Source organism: Vanessa cardui, chromosome 27 (assembly GCF_905220365.1).
Source record: "Vanessa cardui chromosome 27, ilVanCard2.1, whole genome shotgun sequence".
Classification (NCBI taxonomy): Eukaryota; Metazoa; Arthropoda; class Insecta; order Lepidoptera; family Nymphalidae; genus Vanessa; species Vanessa cardui.
Genome location: NC_061149.1, coordinates 7,225,260 through 7,249,232, shown reverse-complemented (window position 1 = coordinate 7,249,232; position 23,973 = coordinate 7,225,260). Strand labels below are relative to the sequence as shown.

At 35.1% G+C, this 23,973-nt stretch overlaps 1 protein-coding gene across 2 annotated transcripts in view; it reads right to left on the bottom strand.

Annotated features, from left to right (window-relative positions):
* LOC124541054 (protein daughterless) overlaps positions 1 to 23,973 on the bottom strand; it is a 127,571-nt gene that overhangs the window by 41,545 nt on the left and 62,053 nt on the right. The window lies entirely within an intron of this gene.

The window sequence follows — 23,973 nt, the reverse complement described above, 5'->3', positions numbered from 1 at the left end:
AACTACAAGATTAAATTTGTTAAGAAAAACACATGCATTAATACAAGAGATTAATGCGTCTCAATATTATTTATATCAGAAACACTGTATATCCTATACTTAGTATAAACCGATTTAATATTCGATAAATTAACAACCAATAGCAAATAAACTCATTACCAGTAAATATAAAAAAAAATCAAATGATATAAAAAATGTGAGAAATATACTAAAAAAATAAAATATACGCACTGGAATAAAATGAATTACCCACATAATCTCCCTTAAATCGGGCAGATTAATGTATCGTCGGTGTGGCATCACGCGACGTTGCCGCTCTTACGCGGTACGTACAACGAGGTTAAAGTTTTCTTAACAACTTTTTTTTTTAATTTTCAGCGAGCTTAGAACTTGGGACTATACGGTCGTTAGGCATTTTTTTAAGGGTATTTTAAAAGAATGATAAATGATAATAGAAATGTCTAAACTTTTTTCAGTTCATTGTTTTATATATATATTTTATTTTATACAAATTTTATACTCTTAGTATTTTTCATTACGACATTAACAGGGGTATAATATTATGACTGTCTGTTCCTTTATTCGTTATTAGGTCAGTTACCGATGTCTTTCGAGTTACGAGTAACGAGTCGTTAGCTTCGTTTACATACGTCACAAGATGACTTTTACTCGGTAGGGCTTTGTGCAAGCCCGCCATTTGTATCCTACCACCAAACTAGTGGTATATCGTTGTTTGGAGTACGAATTAGCCAGTTTTATACACACAAGTGAATATATAGCTAACATATGAGTACCCAAGATTGGTGGTGCTTTAGCGGCGTAGGCAATGTGGCCAACATTTCGCCCAGTGCCAATATTGGCCGTTTTGATAATTTACTATCAAAAGGGTCTACCCGAGTTTACTTAAAAATATTAAAAGAAACTTACTAGAAATTTTTAATGAAACCATTTAATTATTGAATTAAAATCCCATTCGTTATGATGGTTGTTTGGTCTAGTTATCAAATCAATGAAAATAAAAAAAATCAATCAATTCCCTTTCTCAAACGTCCCAGGCGACTTGGAAAAAACACTTGACGGTATTATTTTTAAATAAACAAAAATCAGAGTAACAAATTCCAAATATAGTGTTAGTCATACTACATCATAGACTTAGTATTAATCATATTCAATTTTAATGTCTTATGTCTAAGTCTGTCTGTCTGTCTATCTTATCTCTAAGTTCCTTGTGATGTTTTTCTTTTTGTGTGATGTTTCTTTTTTTTAGTATAAAGGCTTTTTAGTTATTGTTCTTATAATTTCATTTATTTATTTTCGTGTGGGCGCATGTGTTTATGTTTACCCAATAGTCAGTGGCCATCTGAAAATCAGTGATGTGCATTAGCACAGCTTATACTGAGATGAACCCCTTGCTACCTACAATGTGTTCTTTAAATTGATTTTTTTTTCCTGTATAATCTATGTTATGTATGTGTGTAGCAAAATAAATGGTTTAAATTATTTTATACAAATCACCAATCACCGAGGATGAGGGCCCTGACACAACCGGAATTGGAATAGCGTGGAGGAATATGCTCCTAGCCTTCTCCTCAAAGGGAGAGGAAGCCCAGCAGTGGGCAATTTACTGTTAATATTATTATAAAATACGAAATGTACTATACGAGTAGGTACAGATTGTTCTTCTTGATTCTAGCTCGGCAATTGTAATTACCTTCTATACGAGTGCAGACTGTATCTAGCTCGCCAATCGTAATGTTTGCACAGAATTCGTTTTCTCCTCACAAATGTATACAAAACCCGAACAATGCAAATTCGAAACAATGTCATCGGGTCATTTTGTTTTATTTTGATACTTAATTACCTGGGAGTATCGTTGCTTTCAGCTCATTTCGAACTTTTAAAATACCCTTATTATTTGGTGGTAGGGCTTTATGCGAGCCCGCCTGGGTATCACCACATAGTATCACCACCGAGTACCGCTAAACAGCAATAATTAGTATTGTTATGCTCCTGTTTTAAGGGGAAGTCAGCCAGGGAATCTGCAGGCTAGGCAGACTAGAGATGTAAGGTGTAACATATTGACAGAGTTAGAGTTATATAAATAGTGTGTACTAGCGACCCACCCCGGCTTTACACGGATACAATGCTGATACTAAATATACTACAGATATTTCTTGTTATTTTACTATATTATACATGTATTTTATACAAAAACCTTGCTCTCGAATCATTATCTATAAAAAGAAAAACTGCATCAAAATCCATTGCATAATTTCAAAGATCTAAGCATATAGCAGACAGCGGAAAGTGACTTTGTTTTATACAATGTAGTAATATATGTTTAAAATAATTATATATGAAACGGAACACATTAATGTGCTAATTAAATTAATTAATTAATTAATTAAAAGGCATCGTTAAAATTTCGGCATCGCCAAGGTCCAATGCGACGCATTAGGATACCATTGCAAACCGCACGGCAGATGAATGACAATGTGGTACCACCATATTCATACGACACGTTCGACTGCGAATGACTCGTGACGGGAGGGTTGCGGATTTACCATTTTTCTTATCAATTATAGCAATCTGTTAATTATCACTACATAGTATAAAACAAAGTCGCTTCCTTTGTCCCTACATCCCTATGTATGCTTATTTCTCTAAAACTGCGCAACGGATTTTGATGCAATTTTTTTTAATAGATAGAGAGTTTCGAGAGGAAGGTTTAAAGAAACGCTGATAATTTTAGAAATTTCTAATGTGATTTCGTAAATAAACAAATTCTGTAGTATGTTTAGTAAAAGTATTGCACACAAGCAAAGACGGGCCGCGTGGCTAGTTTGCCTAATTAGTGGGTTGCAGGGAATCTTCGCTATTCAACAGATTGGTACAAACTTCTAAACCTATCACAATGTTTTTGATTTAATGTCATTGTAAACGATGTCATTGTACGTATATGTTCGCGTGATTTACATTTGTTGTTTTTTTTTTGGTACAACCAACTTTTACTTGGCGGTAGGGCTTTGTGCTAGCCCGTCTGGGTAGGTACCATCCACTCATCAGTTATTCTTTCTTTATTCTCTCGCCAAATAACAGTACTCATTATTATTGTGTTCCGGTTTGAAGGGTGAGTGAGCCAGTGTAACTACAGGCACAAGGGGCATGACATCTTAGTTCCCAAGGTTGGTGGCACATTGACGATGCAAGGAATAGTTAATATTTATTACAGCGTCATCGTCTATGGGTGATTGTGACCACTTATCATCAGGTGGCCCATATGCTCGTCCGCCAACCTATACCATAACAAAAAGAATTAGTAGCATAATACAAAACCGGTATCAAAAAGATGTGACGTCATCAAATACCTACTTATAAATCGTATCATATCTATATGTTACTACTGGACATTTCACAGTGACGAAGAATCACTACATAGTATATATATTCGCTTCTCGCTATCTGTCTGTCCGTATGTACTCTTAGATTTTTAAATTACGCAACTGATTTTGATGCGGTTTTTTTAATAGATAAAATGATTCAAGGGAATCATTTAAATGTTCAAACGATGCATAACATAATAGGGAAACTCTGGGAATTTAAGAGGCTTAAATAAATAATTTTATTGTGCTTACATATCAAACCCTACATAATAGATCAAATATGATATATATTTTACGAGAGATAATGGCTTATTTATGTGCTTTTACGAAATGCAGTATTTAATCCCTTATCCAATTGAATACCTAAATGGATGCATTTTATATATGTAGAGTCATTTTATATATGTAATAAGGCCCTTTACAGCGTTCAAATTAAATGAATATTTTCGAAGATATTACAGACTTAATATGATGGGATCTAGCGGTTGTGACCTAGGGTGTTGGTGCATGACAAAAGGGCTGTTAACGTTGTATCGAAAAACATTCTATAGTATATTTCGTATCAGCAAAAAACCCATGGAAAGTCGGGGCGGGTCGCTAGTGAAAATATATAAAAAAAATAATCAGATCGTCCGCTGTCAACCAAAGACACGTATTACGTAAAGCCTCCTTCGTCCATAATATAACTTGTCGAAGGCACTCCCCGTCAACGTAATAAAAATAATTGAAATAAATATTCACTTGTTAGAGAACAGTGTGATTACAACACGAAATCTACACGAGTATCGCAGATTCGAAGCCGAGCGGGATAAATTGACGTTTGTTTACAAACAACAACAACAACAACAGCCTGTAAATTTCACCCTTTGAGAAGAAGGTTTGGAACATATTCCACCAGGCTGTTCCAATGCGGGTTATTGGAATACACATGTGGCATATTATTCCGTGAATATGTATGATAAAGATGGTGACCCAGAACCAAACATAAATATACAATATACATATATCAGATTATGAGCGTACACAATCAACTTCCAGACTCCTCTTATGAAATTAAAACACCAAAACCAATAGGCCTGATCTGAGATTCGAACTTGGAACCCCGGAATCAGTGGCCTTACGTAGACACGAAGTGGAAAACCGCATCGGAAAAGACTTAATTTTTTAAAGTGGGTATGCCTTCGTTCCTTTGTTCTTTAATTGCTAATTAATATAATAATCATATTAATATAGATTACTATTTAAATAAGATAACCTCTGAAAGTACTGTGATAAAGTCACATGATATTTTTATCTTGAATTTTCAATTGAATTAGTCGATAAAAAATTGATAGATATTTAAGGATTTACTAGAAAAAATCCCATTAATACATATAAATATGTATGTGTGTTTATGTGTGCGCTTACAGATCGATAGTATTTGATATACATAGATGACAATGAAAATTATTACAAATTCGCAAATGGAGGCAAATTAAATTTTAAATTTCATTTTTGAGACGATATATAAAATATTTTGAAATAAAGAAGGAGTCAAGACAAACATACTTTACATTTACATATACTCGTATAATATAGTAACAGTCTATAAATTTCCAACTGAGGGGCTAAGGCCTGCATCACCCCTTTTTAGGAGAAGGTTAAGACCATATTCCACCACACCGCTCCAATGTGGGTAAGCGAATTCACATGTGTCAGAATTTCGTTGAAATTAGACACATGCTTGTTTTCTTACATCGCCGAGCACGAAATGAATTATATACACAAATTAGGCACATGGCAAGCACCACTGATTGCAATCAGTGGTGGTGTCTGGGTTTGAACCCGCAATCGGTCATAGCGTACATCGAAGTACAGCACAAGATGTACGCGTTCTAACTACTGGACCATCTCGGTTCACTAGAAGATTTATATATTCCATAAAATTTACTTATAATCCATTAGATCTTGATTCAATTCTTTATTTATAATACAACACTATTAAGTACTCATAAGTACTGAATTCTTCAGAAGAATTCTTGATGCTTTCCTCAGTTACGACGACAATTATAACATCACAGATTAGCTGAACCTGTGGTTTCACCAGCAAGGAATTTATAAAATACAAATTTCCTTCTACCGTTTTACCCCCTTCGAAACTACACCCAATTTCGTAAAATCCGTTATTGGCGGATGTCCACACTCCATAAGGAACCTACCTCCCAAGTTTCAAGTATGTAAGTGTTATAGTTTCAGATAGAGTTTTCACGGGGAATATTCCGAGGAATTGTTCGGATTAATCGCGACTGATGAATTTCACCTTCGGACATCTCGTTGAAAGTCGAAGTTTCATCCGCACCACCTCGATGACCGAAATACCACTACAACGCGATTTCAAAGGCATTTTCTGGCTCGCACAACCACTTTGCGAAACCAGCTTTCGCCGGCGGTTTTACCGAACCGATACGACTTGGGAACCTTCAAGAAAAGAGCGTACTCATTTCTTAAAGGCCGGCAACGCACTGCTAGCCCCCTGATGCTACATATGTCCATGGGCAGTGGTAGTCACTTTCCATCAGGTCAGGAGCCTCCTGTCCGTTTGCCACCTACCACATAAAAAGAAATATATTTCGTAATGAAACAGCGAATGGTATTTTGCTTTTGTACATTTAGATTATTCAAGATATCAAACAATGATATCGCTTTAATTCGACGTCAAAATTGTTTATTGTATTGGATACTTAATTAGTTTTTTTTTAATTTAACATGACTTCCAAAATTCCGATGACAATGACTTCCAAAATTCCGATGACAGTTTCGTCGACGTTCAAACGCAGTTTTTTCGCAAATCCATGGCAAATATCATAAATACCAATGATATCACGTGGAATAGAATGTATGTTGGTACTATAAGTCCATATTAATTGACAATACGAATAATTTTAACCACAGAACGTAAGGTACGCTTGTTTTTTTTTTTAAATTGTTTTCATAAATGTCAAAATTTAAAAATCGAACACTTATATCATACATATAAAAACTTATTTCGAAATTCAAATTTATAAAGTAGGTATACCGTTCTAAATTAAAACTTCAAGGCTTGTGTATATTTTCCACAAACAAAGTTCCACGGCCGACCACGGTATGTTATTCGATTAAGGCAATAATGATCCTTGATGTGACGTCACTGGATAAATTAAAAAAAAAACATTGTACAACTAACACTTCGATAGCAATTCGTAATACACAAAATTTTCGAACTACATTTCCAAAAAAATATATCACCGCCCTTGAAATTCATAAAATAAACAAGGAACAAATAGAAATGTTCGAAGATACTTTATTCCTAATAACATAAAGTTTATAATAGCTTAAACAATATTGAAATTAGAAAGAGCGTTCCCCACCCTATCGGGCGTCCCGCTCGCCACGTACAGCCGTCTCGCTCGCACGGAGGGTGGAACGGCAACAGCGCTCTGATAACTGTGTCAGATATAGATAATTGAAGTGTAATAGTTTTGTGCTATTTCGTTTTGAGATAATTATATCTGTGAATATAATAAAGCTTCGGCCTAAGTTATATCTGAGCGCAGACATTTAATCATGTGACGTCATACAAACACCCCATACCACGAAAGATTATGTCCGATTCCATACCACGGCTTAAAATTTATTTATTTACATTCGTTGTTAATGTGTGCAATATTTTGCCATATGTATGTATGTATGTTTATCCAACACGATAATTAACTGGGTGGTTGATTTAACTGTTAAATTCCGAACGGGTGGTAGATTTTTGACTATCAATGAGAAAGTGTAAACACTTCTATTTTTAATTTTCCGATTCCGTAAAGTCAATAAATCCTTCTTGGGGCAAGGTATCCGTTTCTATAATAAAATTCCGCAGACATTTTTAACTTTGCCGTTTCGTAAATTCAAATAGTTTATAAAAAATAATTGGTAAAAAGGCATATTATTCGATACAAGATTTTGTAGATAAAAAACTACTACTACTGACTTTCTTGCCGGTTCTTCTTGGTAGAATCTACTTTCCGAAACGGTGGTATCTTCACTTAATTGTTTAATGACGATTCAAAAATGCTCGTAAAAACCAACTTGAATAAAGTTTATTTTGATTTGATTTGAAGAAAGATTTTTACTTTGGCTTCGAGCTCCAAACCTTCTGAAGAGAAAATACTTTACTTTAGCGGGCATTTTTTTATGTCAATCGAAAATGGCGTTGGGGTTTAGACCGACTTCCCCTTTCTGTCTCTATATCAATCCCCCTTGTAAGTAAATTGCACTAACACTATCTATACAATTATTTGCTTAACAATATTTAAATATAACAAAAATAACTATAATTCTTTTTTTTTTAAATCGCGCCATTTTTTTTTTCAATGCGACAAGCAAAGAACCATACTCGTGCAGCCATATATATTTCAAATCGATATTACACCATAAAAATGTTATGTATGCCACGTCCGACTTATCGGTGGTTGAATAATTCAAATAGCAATTAAACACCATCGTATATAATTCAGGGGGTTTTATGGGCAGATCGAAACGTGAATCTTTTAAGAGCACGAAGCAACCTTTACTTAAACGAAGTTCCTTCAATAACATACAAACATATTGACCGTGAAAATTATTGTATATTAATAACTAGCTGTGCCCTGGTACGCGTTTATATATATTTTAACGAAAAAAAATGACATTATTGTAGCCTAAGTTACTCCTTATTATAAAAGGAAGTAACGTCAAAATCTATTCAGCCGTTCCAGAGATTACCCGAAACAAACAGTCAGACAGACAAAAATCGTAAAAAATCTTATTTTGGTATATTTACCCCACATATATATGATGCACTGATTAAAAAAGGACAATTTTAATATTACAAACAGACACTCCAATTTATTATATGCATAAATGTAAATTATTATTAAAAACTCATTTGTATTGTTCTTAGTCTCGTCGTGAGGAAACCTGCATGTGCATTTACCTGAAATTCTGACGTCCATCTATGGATCAGCGTCTTGGAGTAAGCTCGGAGCCTCCTTCTCAAGAATAGAGGTCTTATCTTAGTACCCTCTTACGTTACTTATCAAACGTCAATGACATGGAGCTCCATCAGGACATCAGTCCTATTATTTGTAGTATATATTATTATAGATTACATGACATTAAAATATCTTATTAATAAATATCATTTCGGATGATCAGTAATCATAAATCACAGCTAGCCGAAGCCCAATCGACACTTAAGTAGATTTTATTTCACGCGATGTACATTAGATAATTTCAAGTAAGTATACTAACAAAACCAGCCGTGTATGAATTATAAGTAATTCAAATCACTTCCTTTATCACTGATGCGCCATTAAATCTTCTATATTGATGTCTCTTATGCCTTTTATGATACTGACTCACATCCAATGCAATTGGCGATGTAAGGAATGGTTAATATTTCTTACAGCGTTATTGTCTATGGGCGATGGTGACCACTTACCGTCAGGTGAAAAAAATCACCATCATATTTTTATAATTATTATTAACTAACAAATCTGTAACGAAATATACTATATATAAGTAAACATTGAAGGCTTTACAAGCACATATACAACTGTATTAAACGTAAAGTTAACACCGGTTCGAAAAGTAGATTCTAGCGAGAAGAACGGACAATATATTAGATAAATTTTCCAACAATAAAATAAGAACAAGACGTTAATTACAATGCACAATTAAATTCAAGATATGTTAATTACATACAATAAAATTATACTATTCAACCTTGAATTTGAATACTGGGTGGTACACAGCACTGCACAGAGGCCCAACATTATGTGTGTGATAAAACTATATTAATATTAGGTGACTTTGTCTGAGTAACCGTTTCTCTTTTACGACTTTTCTTGGTGGTAGGGCATTGTGCAAGCCCGTCTGGGTAGGTACCACCCACTCATCAGATATTCTACCGCTAAACAACAGTACGCAGTATTGTTATGTTCCGGTTTGAAGGGTGAATGATCCAGTGTAACTGCAGGCACAAGGGACATAGCATCTTAGTTCCCAAGATTAGTGGCGCATTGACGATGTATGGAATAGTTAATATTTTTTTACATTGTCATTGTCTATGGGTGATGGTGACCACTAACCATCAGGTGGCCCATATGCTCGTCCGCCAACCCATATCATAAAAAAGACCAAATTTGATGATAATTATTATAAAGCAAACTTGAACTTCTAGGAACAACTACAAGGAAATAATTTTTATATCCAACGCCTGACCTACCTTTAGAACACGAGCGAAATCGCAACAGCTAGTATTTTATATTGCATATCGTGATAAACACAGATTATAACAGAAGGCAGTTGGAGCACATGAAAGACTATAGCGAAGCTATAAATGTGAATACAGAAACCAGAGCGAATACAAATTCCGAGTAGAGCTTGCTACTAATTAATAGTTTGATAATACGCCAATAACTAAAAATTAAACGAACAAGAAATGTCGCTTCTTCCTACGAGTGTATTCGTAATTAATAAGCCATGACTAATCCGATTTAGATAAAACTTTTATAAAATGAATGTCGCAAAAACCAAAACAAACAAGTATTAATATAGACCACATAAATTAGGGATAATCTTTAGAACAGTAGGTGTAAAAAGTAAAGTTAAAGTAAGGTAACAGCCCGTAAATTTCCCACTGCTGGGATAAGGCCTCCTCTTCCATTGAGGAGAGGGTTTGGAACATATTCCACCAAGCTGTTCCAATGCGATGGAATGCACATGTGGCAGAATTTCGATGAAATTAGACACATGCAGGTTTCCTCACGATATTTTCCTTCACCGCCGAGCACGAGATGAATTATAAACACAATTAAGGACATATGTATAGTAGTGATTGCCTGGGTTTGAACCCGCAATAGTCGATTAAAATGCACGCGTTTAACCACTGGGCCATCTCAGCTCTACAGTGGGTGTACTTAATATTTAATTTATATATATTATACAAATATTATTTAGTAATCATATTATTAAATCTTCATTTGCAACACAAAACAGTTCATCTAAAAAGCAAAAAGGCCATAACCGACGATACGACATAAAAAAAAAAATTTACAACACATCGAAACGCGCCCGAACGTATCCGACGCGAGCCGAGTCGACCCGATCGCTGTGTTGGACATCTGTCGCGGCGCGTGCGTCGATACACGGTATTATTACCTGCATAATGATTTACGCAGGTGATCTGAGCTGTTCTTCCTCGTATTTGCGTTACGAGTTCGACGGACGCGCTGTCGAGATTGATTTCTATTCGTCGTTTGTTTATTGGTCCAATTATATAGATATTAAAGTTGTGAACCAGTGATCAGTGGTTGGGACTTATGAACTTTGAATCAAAAATAAAACCACCAGGATTGACGGGAGAACATTTTCGTGAAGCGATTTGTTTGTTTATAATTCAACTAGGGACTAACTCTACCAATTACGCGTAAGGGAAGGGGTGGGGATGAAAGTTGCCTATATTCTATTCAGGACTATAACTCTCTGGAAAATTTCATTCGGATTCGGAAACCGATCATCCGAATAAATCTAGATCTCTGAATACAAACGCACATCCTTATTGCCCTGATAGGTAGTGTACCTTAGATCGAAACCTATCAACGGCATCTATAATTCTATACTAATATAATAAATGCGAAAGAAAGTCTGCCTGTCGCTTTTTCACTACCAAACATATGAACCGAATTGGGTGAAATTTGTTATGAAACTTGAACTCCATGGAAGGACATGGGCTACTTTTAATGCCAAACACATGACAAGCAAACCTCTAAAACGCAAAGGCGCGGGCAACAACTAGTAAAAAAATATATACAACAACAACAACAACAGCCTGTAAATTCCCACTGCTGGGCTAAAGGCCTCCTCTCCCTTTGAGGACTTCTCCTCAAAGGGAGAGGAACATATTCCGCCACGCTGTTCGAATGCGGCTTTGGAATACACATGTGGCAGAATTTCTACGAAATTTGTCACATGCAGATTTCCTCACGATGTTTTCCTTCACCGCTGAGCACGAGATAAATTATAAAGACAAATTAAGCACATGAATCAGCGGTGCTTGCCTGGGTTTGAACCCGCAATCATCGGTTAAGATGCACGCGTTCTAACCACTGGGCCATCTCGACTCTATATACACAAGCTCCAAAACCATATAGTCACAAAGACCAGACAAATGTTACAAAGATAGTGCCCGGCACTTGACCGGTTCCAACAGACGCTCGCGTTATGTAGATTTGCGCAGGTGTGCATGGGGTGAGGGGTCCTTATCTACCCCTGCTGTGGAATTCTATTTGTCGAGTCGATGACCATTAAGGAATAATATGAGATGGTTGACATTGTACATTACTTTATTTAGTTTTTTTTCCATGCAGTTCATTTAAATATATATTAGGTATTGAGATACATATATGAATTTTAGTTTGACAATGTAGCGATGACGTCACCGTCTATTGAATTCCTAAAACAATCAATTTTTTTTTGTGATATAGGTTGGAGGACGAGCATATAGGCCCTCTGATGGTAAGTGGTCACCATCACCCATAGACAATGAGGCTGTAAGAAATATTAACTATTCCTTAAATCGCCAATGTGCCACCAACCTTGGGAACTAAGATGTTATGTCCTTTGTGCCTGTAGTTACACTGGCTCATTCACCCTTCAAACCGGAACACAACAATACTGAGTACTGTGGGTGGTACCTACCGAGACGGGGTTGCACAAAGCCCTACCACCAAGAAATATATTAATTAATTCATACAATATAATTTATTGTCGCCGGGGTCACGTGTTACGCACAATAAGGAAGACTTTCTCTTGTAGTACTCCTAGTAGTTTAAGCTAGATGTATAGCAATTTTATCAAAATCGATCCATTAGTTTGATCACGAAAGATCTACATACAGACAGACAGCGTTGCTTTCGTATTTGCAATATTACTATAGATGTATCTATTAAATTTATTGTATTAATTAGACTTATGAATTCATTTAATTATATACATATATTCTCAATACGTATTTATAATTCTTTGGTCAACTAGGTTTAATATTAATAGTAAGCGTTAACATCTTTGCGTCCCATAGCTGGGCTTTAAACTGCTATTGAATAGAAGGTTGAAGTCATTCCACCATGCTTCAATGCGGGTTGGCGATACACATGTAGTCAATTTCCATCATGCAGGCTTTCTCACGATCCTATACCTATACCGACAAACGTATAAACTTATAATTATGTACTAGTTTTTTTTAACGTTATTTAAACTAAGAATATTTTATAGTTATATGAAATATGTATATATTAAGTTAGATCTTTATTCACCAAACAAACTCAATTACCTACCTGTTCCATCAAGCATCATGCAAAAACTACTGGATCGATTTTGATGAAACTTTTTTTATCAAAATTATCTCACTATACAATAATAATAATAGAGGAAACGAGATGAGCAGCCTCCTAAAAACCTTAATATAAACGCGGACGAACAAGGCAATCCATAAAGGTCCTCCATAAACCGCACAATACTTCTGATAGAGCACTATCAAAATCCAATCATGACCAAAAAATTAAAACGAAGTTCACACACTCACTTTACCCTATCTATAACTGTTACGTCACTTGCCAGCCTAGAAAAAAAAAGAAATTCGAATTAAATGTAACGATTAAAAACAAAGCATTGCCGTCGACACACTGAGAGAATGAAAAGCGAGTCTGTTCCCTAACTTTTTAAACGGGGAAATTACGATAGCATGCCTGATAACGAATAAGCTATTTGACGATGCGAAAAATAAAGCGTCAGTTATTGTAATCAGTGTAAAATATGAGTTTAAAAATGGTTATTTACTAACGAAAGTTGAAAATAATACTTAATTTATTCAAAAATCCACAAATAAAAATGCATTTTTTAAACGTTAGTCACGTGACACAAAACGCTCCTGGTTGGCCGGGCTTATGATGAAGTCACTTGCTTGTTAACCTTGATTACCTACGATATGTACCGCAGATTAAAATACAGACAAGTGACGTCACCGAGCCCATTGCAGCGCCATATTGTCCAAGTAGCTTTTTCGCGCGCTATTTTAATATATAATTTTTAATATGATCTTTTTCTTCATATACATATGCACAATAATAAAAAAATCAACTTCTACTGGGTTCCTTAACCTTTACTAAATAATATAAATTAGGTTCTAAAAACCAGACAAATAGCCTATTACTTTAATAAGCTGTTGATATCCTAACTTATAACAAGGAACCATCTATACGTCTACTGGACATCTCAAATTAGGATTGACGCTTAAATATCATTACAAATTAACAAAAACAAGAACCATAATGATATTCCACCTGACAGCTGACCGCGTCGCGTCTTAATCACCGATTTAATTAAAAAGTCACAGATTTAAGTATCCACATAATTATTATAATTCAAATTAAAAGATTCACAACTAATTAATTCAAAAACGTTTCTACGGATTTTTATCGTAATTTTACTAATCTGTCAAGGTGCTATATGGAAATCTGCGTACCGTCGATAGAAGCTACTTGTCAAAATCGAAATCAAAATAAACTTTATTCAAGGGGGCTTTTACAAGCACTTTTGAATCGTCATTTTACAATTAAGTGAAGCTACCACCGGTTCGGAAAGTAGATTCTACCGAGAAGAATCGGCAAGTAACTCAGTGGTTAATCTTTTTCAACATTTAAAAAATACAGTCAAATTAGTTAATTACAATTATATATGTACGTAATGTATCCTGCCTAGAAGTCAACAGGTATTAATTCCACGCATTTTTATCATCTAAAGTTAAAAATGCTTGCGGTATTTTATTATAGAAACAGATTATTGTGTAAAGAAAAACTCGATATTACGAACACGATGAGACATCCCTCGTTAATGACACACTGGCTCACTCACCCCTCATACTAAAACAGGGGTATAAGTATTGCTTATTAGCGGTAGAATACGTTTGAGAGTATCTACCCAGACGGACTTGCATAAAGCTACAAAATACTACCAAGTGAGTGTGGAAATGAGCCGAGATGCCCCAGTGGTTAGAACGCGTGCATCTTGACCAATGATTGCATGAAGATTGGATGAAGTTGCTCGCTAAACCGACAATTAGGTGAGTTTTGGTGAGAGTCTATGCCTGCGTCTATTTTTCCTGATAAATTGAACTCCGGAGCCTTTATAAGTAGAGTGAATAGGTTTCTTTTTGAGGAGCGTGTACCACCTTCGTCTTCATCTACACTTTCCATCAGGTGAGATGGAAGACAAACACCTATTCCATATAAATATGTATAAAAAAAATAGTGTCAAGTCGTTTGAAGACAACTTCAAACCTTTATATTTACAATTTTTATTTGACCACAAATTTACTTTTGTAAATGTCTAAATGTGTGAGTGACAAAAAAATACCATAATATTTATTCCAATTAATTAAAAGCGGTCCGCCCCGCCTTCGCACGTCTAAAACTGTCACTGTTTCTCTAGTATGTTGTGCGTGTATGATACATAGACACCTACCTCTTGAATAAATCTATCTATTAAAAAAACCACATCAGTTGCGTAATTTTAAAGATCTAAGCATACATAAGGACAGATAGCGGTAAGCAACTTTGTTTTAAATACGATGTAATGATTTGCATACGACTAAAATATGTTTTTAATTACGATCTAGAATTTCTTACGTGCAGACCTACATAAGTACACGAATCTTTTTTACGATTTCTAATTGACAGGGAATGCAGTGAGCCAGTTTCGAGCAAGTACATACAAAAACACACATACACATAACCGCTCACCTGAACAAAAAAGACCGTCCAAAATAAAAGGGATGTAACTCAGAAAAGGGCCGTTTTCGGCGTCGCGTGCGCACTTATTAATTTCGTGCAATTACAACACGAACCCCCGTCCCGATCCGAGGGGCCGGCCATTGTGGAGCAGTTTTTAGCCCTTTTTTAACGCTCCGGTCGTTCAACTTGTCTTTTTGATGGGATGAAAAACATTATCGAGGGCATTTCGGTTCTCGCGAGATGACTGAGGGTCGTGGTTCCGTACATTGGGGTTCCCGAGAGTTGATCCCGATTCAATATTTGGGTAACTGTTTAAACAACCGCACAACATTCGAAATTCAATTATGTCATTCGACATATTGACATGATTCGAATTGACTGTTCTTTTTTTTAAATACGATTATTAAAACTATGCAAAGGTACGAATATTTAAGTCCTAATAATTTAATTACTTATCAAGGTGAATTCTTAATGTAACCAATAATAATAAACAAAATCACAGCCTGTAAATGTCCCACCGCTAGCATACGGCCTCCTCTATCTTTGAAGGAAAGATTTGCGAGCTGATTCCATCCTGTTCCAATACAGGCTTACCTCACGATATTTTCCTTCACCAAATATACACATAAAAATTCATTGACGTCTGGGTTTGAACTCGCGATCAAGTGGACCATATCAGCTGTTCCAAGTAACTTACATTTATCGATAAATTATTTAATTCGTAGTGCAATCATCATCGGTTTTCCTGTATCATAACTAACAAGAGGCATTTATTGAACGATCACATGATGATGAATGAATTATTCATCAATATAAAACAAACCGACAATTACATATCCGTACAAAAAAACGAGTTTATTTAAACAATTACAATTAAATAAATAACCAATAAATAAACAAATAAAAAAACTAAATAAGGTACGGACCGCATAATCGTAAAGCACCATACGAAAAGTTTTTTAACACGTACGATGCGGAGCGGGGTCTAATTGACCTCGTATGTTGTGCGGCTAAGAAAAACCTAGACTTCTCTATCTGTAGAGCCTGTAGCGTCTAGTTGATATATTGTAGGAAAGTGACAAATATATTTATATGATGCCTGTTGAAAACAGAATGCCATGGTGTATAAGTACGACACGACTTAGATGTAGTCTCAGAAAATGCAATGAAACCGATTACTACCGATTTCTACAACCAATAGAAGTAGCTCCCTATTGCGCCACTCGACGCTATTCGTCGCCATAGATTCTCGTGTCAGTTCAACCGGAGTCAGCAAGTGCATGTAAATCGACGTGTCAAATTGAGAAATATATTAGGTCATGTGATATTACAAGTTATTACGTTTGTGTAAAGATCATATTAACATAAGAAATAAATATTGATAATTTGGGATAGCGTACTTAATTCGGATGTGATCGGTTTTACGAATTTTGCCGATGCTACATATAAGTTGTGTCGTACTATACCTACTTAATACGGGGTCTCCTTGGACATGTACCGCACTGAAGAAATAAAATTACGATCACATCACATCTAGTTTTTGTTTCTTAAACGTTACAGAGTCTCACAAGCACCGTACCGGTATTACGATAGTTTTCATACGAGGTCTCGAAGACCCCGTACCGCAGGAAAAAAATATGCCGCAACGAACGTGTTAAATAATTGAGTTACGTCATTTTGCCGTAGCGACATATAAAAAGGGTTGTACACAATACGACCCGTATTTAACGAGGTTGATATTTAAATTTGAACTTTATTGATATGACTTTAGAGTTGATTTTGTTTTATTCTATAACACTTAATCCTCCTTTTAATATCCTTTGTCCGTCTGTACATTTTAATATGAATACGATTTAGCTTCACGGGTCCTGTGGTTATGTCAAACGTAGTAGAAGATATTATTAAGCTTTTTAGACGTACCTATTTAAATTTTTTTGGCCAACTTCACAAATATTATGTACCTACTAGTCGCTGCCCGCGGCTTCGTCCCCGTTTAAATTAGTTTTGGTCGGACGATTTAAGTAAGGAATAAAAAATATATATATATTGGACAACATCACATACATTACTCTGATACCAATGTAAGTAGCTAGAGTACTTTTGTTATGGAAAATCAGAAGTAACGACGGTACAAACACCCAGACCCAAGACAACATAGAAAACAAATGAACATTTTCTAAATCGACTCGGTCGGGAATCGAGCCCGCGGTCTCGGAGGTTGTCATTATGGAGTCTTGGGAACTAAAATACTATGTACCTTGTAAATTTAGTTACACTCGCTCACTCACCTTTCAAACCGGAACACAATAAAACCAAGTTTAATTTGGCGATAGAATATCTGATGAGTTAGTGGTATCCACCCAGATATGATCGTACAAAGCCCTACCGACATCTGTATCTTTTAAAATATATTTCAAAACAATTAACTGTTTTTATTATCACTTTCCGCAAGTTATTAAGAACAATTTCATCGTAAGTTATGTTTGTGTGTATGGTGCATGTGTAAGGAAACTTTATTATTTAACTTGTGTTAATGTTATTTAATACTAGCGACCCGCCCTGGCTTCGGACGGGTACTTGATATGTATCGTTATACTGTGACCAAATTACATAAAATCATTAAGTATATATATTGTAGCCTATGTGTTATTCTGATGTATAACCTTATATAAAATTCTGATATATATATACTTGGTGGTAGGGCTTTGTGCAAGCCCGCCTGGATTGGTACCCACTCATCAGATATTCTACAGCTAAACAACAGTACGCAGTATTGTTGTGTTCCGGTTTGAAGGGTGACTGAGCCAGTGTAACTACAGACACAAAGGACATGACATCTTAGTTTCCAAGGTTGGTGGTGGCACATTGACGATGTAAGGAATAGTCAATATTTCTTACAGCGTCATTGTCTATGGGTGATGGTGACCACTTACCATCAGAAGGCCCATATGCTCGTCCGCCAACCTAGACCATAAAAAAACCTATATTACTGTACAATTTACTAAATGCATATGTATGTGAACAAGGCACATATATTTGTTTGTTCCGGCTAATCTCTGAAACTTCTGGACCGATTTTGACGGGAACTGGAGTAACTTAGGCTGTAACATTTTTTTTTGTTAAATTAATACTAGCACGAACGCGAAGGCACAGGTAGTTTAATAATAAAAATTAACAACATATCCGTATTTGAACTCCCGATATTACGATGATCGTCCATCAAGAGAGCTCTATGATTACATGAATAACTTAATATCAATATATCAGTAAATTATAACGAAGATAAAATCTTATAAATTATTAAAATTCTGACGAAATCATTTTCAAATCTGTGCAAGTTGAATTATTTTCACAACTTTCAAACGTACTGAAATCAATTATTTTGTAATTAAGTGTATAGTATTTTGTGTTTTATTTAACACTACATATTATAAAACAAAGCCATCCGGCCGCGTCTGTCTGCCTGTATATCATTTATTAACTTTTCTGTGTAAATAAGTTGCAATACACAATTGTTAAATATGACGGATCAAAGCAACAAAAAAATATATAAATAAAAGAAAAATTAAAAAAAAAATTATGTCCACCCGTGGGAAGCCGGGACAGACCGCTAGTTTTACGATATAAAGTTAAAATAGTCTAACATATAAAAGTATCAAATTCAGTAGTTACGGTACGTATTCCATCATCCTCGAACAGTAGACGAGGTAGCAATAAAATCAGTAAACAATAACTCAGTACAGACTTCAAGATTGTCTGTCTCGTTCATAGTTCGTAACCCTTTATAATCATACAGGAACATAAATAATATAGTAATAACTTAGTTTATTGCTGGTTTCTGCCGGTACAATAAATCTTTGGTAACTCAATGTTAAAATATAAATAAATACTATTTTATAAAAAAAAGGGTTATGGTTTCTTACCATACCAAAAATAATTAATTTAATTAAGTAATTCAATAAATATCCTAAAATTAATATATAAACGTAAACAAAACGCCATCAATTCGTACCTTAGGCCCACAGCCAGAACTGGCCTCCTCGCACCTGTCGTATACTAGTTCGACTCCCCGCCCGCTTCATCACGAGCGCCATAGAAACATTTATTGAGACGTTTGGCTTTTACAAGAACATCACTGTTACATGTGTTTAAAACGATAGACATGCGGTATTAGATACTAGACGTTCTTTATTAAAGTTAACCTAAAGTTATGTAATGCCTTATTGAAAAAATCTACGAAACCAATACACATAAAACTTATAGCAGAAAAAAGTAAAGTAACAGCCTGTAAGTTACCCACTGCTGGGTTAAGGCCTCCTCTTCCATTAAGGAGAGGGTTTTGGAACATATTCAAGCACGCTGTTCCAATGCGTATTGGTGGAATGTACATGTGGCAGAATTTCTATGTAATTAGACACATGCAGGTTTCCTTAAGATGTTTTCCTTCACCGCCGAGCACGAGATGAATTATAAACACAAATTAAGCACATACATATAGCGGTGCTTGCCTTGGTTTGAACCCGAAATCATCGGTTAAGATGCACGCGTTCTAACCACTGGGCCATCTTATCTCATCTCAGCAGCTATAGCGGAAGATGCAACGCATTTCGAAGTAGATTTGAGTATGTAATAATAATAATATTATAAATGTTAAAGTAACTTTGTCTGTCTGTTTGACACTCTTTCACGTCCAAACAACTGAATCGAATTTGATGAAATTTAGTATGAAGAAAATTTGAAATCCAACGAACGGTATACGCTGCTTTTTTGCCTAACACATGACAACGAAACCCCTAAAACGCGAACGAAACCGCGGGCGTCAACTAGTATTACTATATAAGCAGCTAAGCTTCGCAATTTCAACAGATTTTAGACAATTTATTCTTTTTTTCAATTAATAATTTTACGCTCGTCTTATGGAAAGCAGCTGGACTTGATAATCTTTATACAACCACACTTATGGCAAATATTTTCCGTGTTGGTACAAGTTTTGAAACGATTTGTCACATCAAGAATGACTCAGGCGAACTTGACTGCCCTTCGTGCTGTCCACGCTAAAGGGTAGCCGTGTCAATAAAGGGCTATAACGACTTAGATCGACTGTTCGTAACGTTGACGATAAGTATTCATTACCATTACATACTATAAAACAAAATCGCTTACCGCTGTCTGTCCCTATGTATGCTTAGATCCTTGATATTACGCAACGGATTTTGATGCGGTTATTTTTAATAGATAGAGTGATTCGAGAGGAAGGTTCTTGTATATAATACATGGACAATATAGTAGAGTAATCCTGACAATTTTAGAAGTGTCTAATGTGATGTCGTTAATAAAGAAATTCTGTAGTATATTTAGTATCAGCATTACACCCGTGCGATGCCGGGGCGGGTCGCTAGTATCCTCTAACTATAAAGGAGCTTTACCTTACTGCGTTCTAAATTTAAAATATGTTTTTTTTTTAAATTTGTTCTTAAAAAAAAACACTCGAGTCAATCGCGAGATGACACAATCGTTCCATTTAGATCATCGACGTCCCTTGATGTAGTTTATAGATGTATTTTGACCGGTTGTCAATACTAGTCTGGGGTCGATTTAAAGTCGAAAACACCTGGTCAAATTATTTGCATATAACAACATTACCATTTGTTTCAAGAATTCATTTTTTTACAATCGAGTTTCGTTCGAGTGACAAATTTGAATGGACAATTTTTTTTTTTCAAGATTAGTAATATTTTATTTATCACCGTATTCAAATGCAGATTATACTGCAAATAAACATCAACAAAGTCAGTAGTCACTACTCGTAGCACAAACATATGTTATACTGTATTTTTAAGCTCAGATTCATAGAACTTCTGTTAAAACATGGACTCAATGCATTGTCTTCTATAAATCTAGAACTAATAATATCGCCAAGTATCTACAACACATACTAGATATATTAAAATGCACAGGAGTGTGCGAAACCAAAGTTTTTAGGTGCTGTAATGTTATAAAAAAGAAGTTAATCAACGAAGATGTATTTTTAACATGAATCACCTTGATTTGGAATATACTTTTTTATTGTTTTGGAGGGTACTTGTCCCATTTGAATTCGATATTTTTTCTAACACTTTATAATAACAATAAAAAATACACATAGAACTAATCTAGCCGTTTTAAATATTTGGGTATTTCTCACTTAATATAAACACTTTGTGTACGTTTCATAGTTAAGTTTTTATATTCGAGTATTTGTCGAGAATCGTTAGTAGGGGCTCGGCTACGAGTCTATCTCTAATATATATGTGTGTCAGTTTAATTAGTACATTTATATGCGCGGACATACAGATATTGTGTATAATGTTACTTCTGGCATATATTAACTAATTTTAGACGACATATAAGGTAAAAGAAAACAATATATACTTAATTTAATTTGTAATTACGTTTCATTATTATAAAATTTTTGTTCGATTTAACGTCCCACGGCTGGGCAAACGCATCCAGCTGGAGAAGGCGAAGCTTATGTAACTATGTTGTGATTTACACTAACTCCATAGTCTTTTGACTCGTATATATTTCATCGAAATCGATACAGTATTCTCAATCCTGTCTTAATCATAACAAGCGTATTGATGACCGATGCGCGAATGGTACAGGACCAAACAGAATCACACGAAGACCTACCACCAAGTGAAAGACAACACATATGCCATATGCAGGTTTCCTCACGATGTTATCCTTAACCTCCAAGCACGAAATGAATTATAAACACAAATTAAGCACATGAATATATGTACAGTGATGCTTGCCTGGGTTTGAACCCGCAATCATCATTTATGCACGCGTTCCAATCACTAGGCCACCTCGGCTCGAAATCAAAATAATAAAACATAATTAAATTATTATGTTAGTAATATATATTACACATATATGAAAATTTTCATATATTTCTTTGTGATTTTCTTAGGTAGTTTGGTGTTTATAAGCATTCTCTGCTATTTGGATGGGTTGGGTATTGGTGTCACATACTTTATATATGTTTATATTTATATATTTATTGTAGTTTATTAGTTTTTGATTATTACGTTAAAGAGCACCAGGCTGTTTTAATATAATTGTTAGGAGCATGACGCGTGCACGTGATTAGGAATGCATTCTAGCTCAAAATTTTGAAGTCCGTAATTTTTTGTCTAAGATCTGATTGTATTCTGTTTGTGTGTCTATGTATAAATAAATGTATTTACACTAGGTAGGCAGATGACTAGATATATCCAAACAGCTGTAACCAGTGGCCAGGATAACAGGTACAAGGGGTGCAACATCCTAAGATTAGTGGCGCATTGGCGATTTAAGGAATTATTAACATTTACACAATCAATGTTGCGCTGTTCACCACTTACCACCAGATTGCTCGCCTCCTAATCTATATATATGATAAAATTAAAGTATCTGTTTGTAATATTAAAATAACATTTTTACATTTTTTGTCTGTCTGTACCGGCTAATCACTGGAACGGCTGGACCGATATTGACGCTACAATCACTAGCATATAGCTGTTGTAATAAGGAGTAACTTATTCTTCAACAATATTTATTAAATTCAAACGCGCTCAAAGTCATGGGAACAGCTATTAATACTTTCATAAAATCAGTTTAAAAAAAAATCAAGATGTATAATTTAATATAGAATAAATATTCCTTAAAGCCGCTGATAAGATATATCATATCACTTTAAATATTGAACACGCAGCACGCGCCCGACGAGCAAATAACATATTTACATTATATCATATAAATATTAGCTCAGATAGCTTATATATTTGTTATTTTAAGGTTCGGTTCATTTCTGACGATATATGAATTTATTTCCAGCTATATATTTACTGAGTCGAGATGGCCCTGTGGTTAGAACGCGTGCATCTTAACTGATGATTGCGGGTTCAAACCCAGGCAAGCACCGCTGATTCATGTGCTTAATTTGTCTTTATAATTCATCTCGTGCTCAGCGCTGAAGGAAAACATTGTAAACCTGCACGTGACAAATTTGATAGAAAAAAAAACAGCGTGGTGGAATATGTTCCAAACCTTCTCCTCAAAGGGAGAGGAGGCCTTTAGCCCAGCAGTGCGAATTTACAGGCTGTTGTTGTTTGTTGTTGTTAAATATTTACTTATTAGTTTTCGCTCGTGTTTAAGGGTGGTTGGCATGTGTTAGGCACCAAACAACTATGTTCTTCCTTGAAGCTCAAGTTTGCTTCATACCTAATTTCATCAAATTCGGTTCAGCGGTTTGGTAATGAAAGAGCGACACACAGACAGAGTTACTTTCACATTTATAATATTAATATCGATTTGGTTGTATGTTGTTGTGAGTTTACCCCGTTATATTTATATTCAAACGCAATATTACCGATACTAGCATTAACATGTTCTGGCTCGAAGGGTGAGTGAGCCAGTGCAACTAAAGGGAATCTACATATAAATATATGAATCCCATAATGACACATTGAACATATGAGATATAGTATCTATTTCTTCAGCGTCAATGTGACGGTGAAGACACTTTACCATATTGTGGCCATACCATATATGCCAGTCTTACCACATATAAAAATAAAATGAAATAATATTATATGAAAATGTAAAAAATTATCTATTGATCGAAATAAATAAAATATTATGATTGTAAGTCAGAATAGCTCCCTATAAATTATATATATAGAATATGTGTGTGTGTATATCATTCACTACGTGTAGACTTTGCTTGT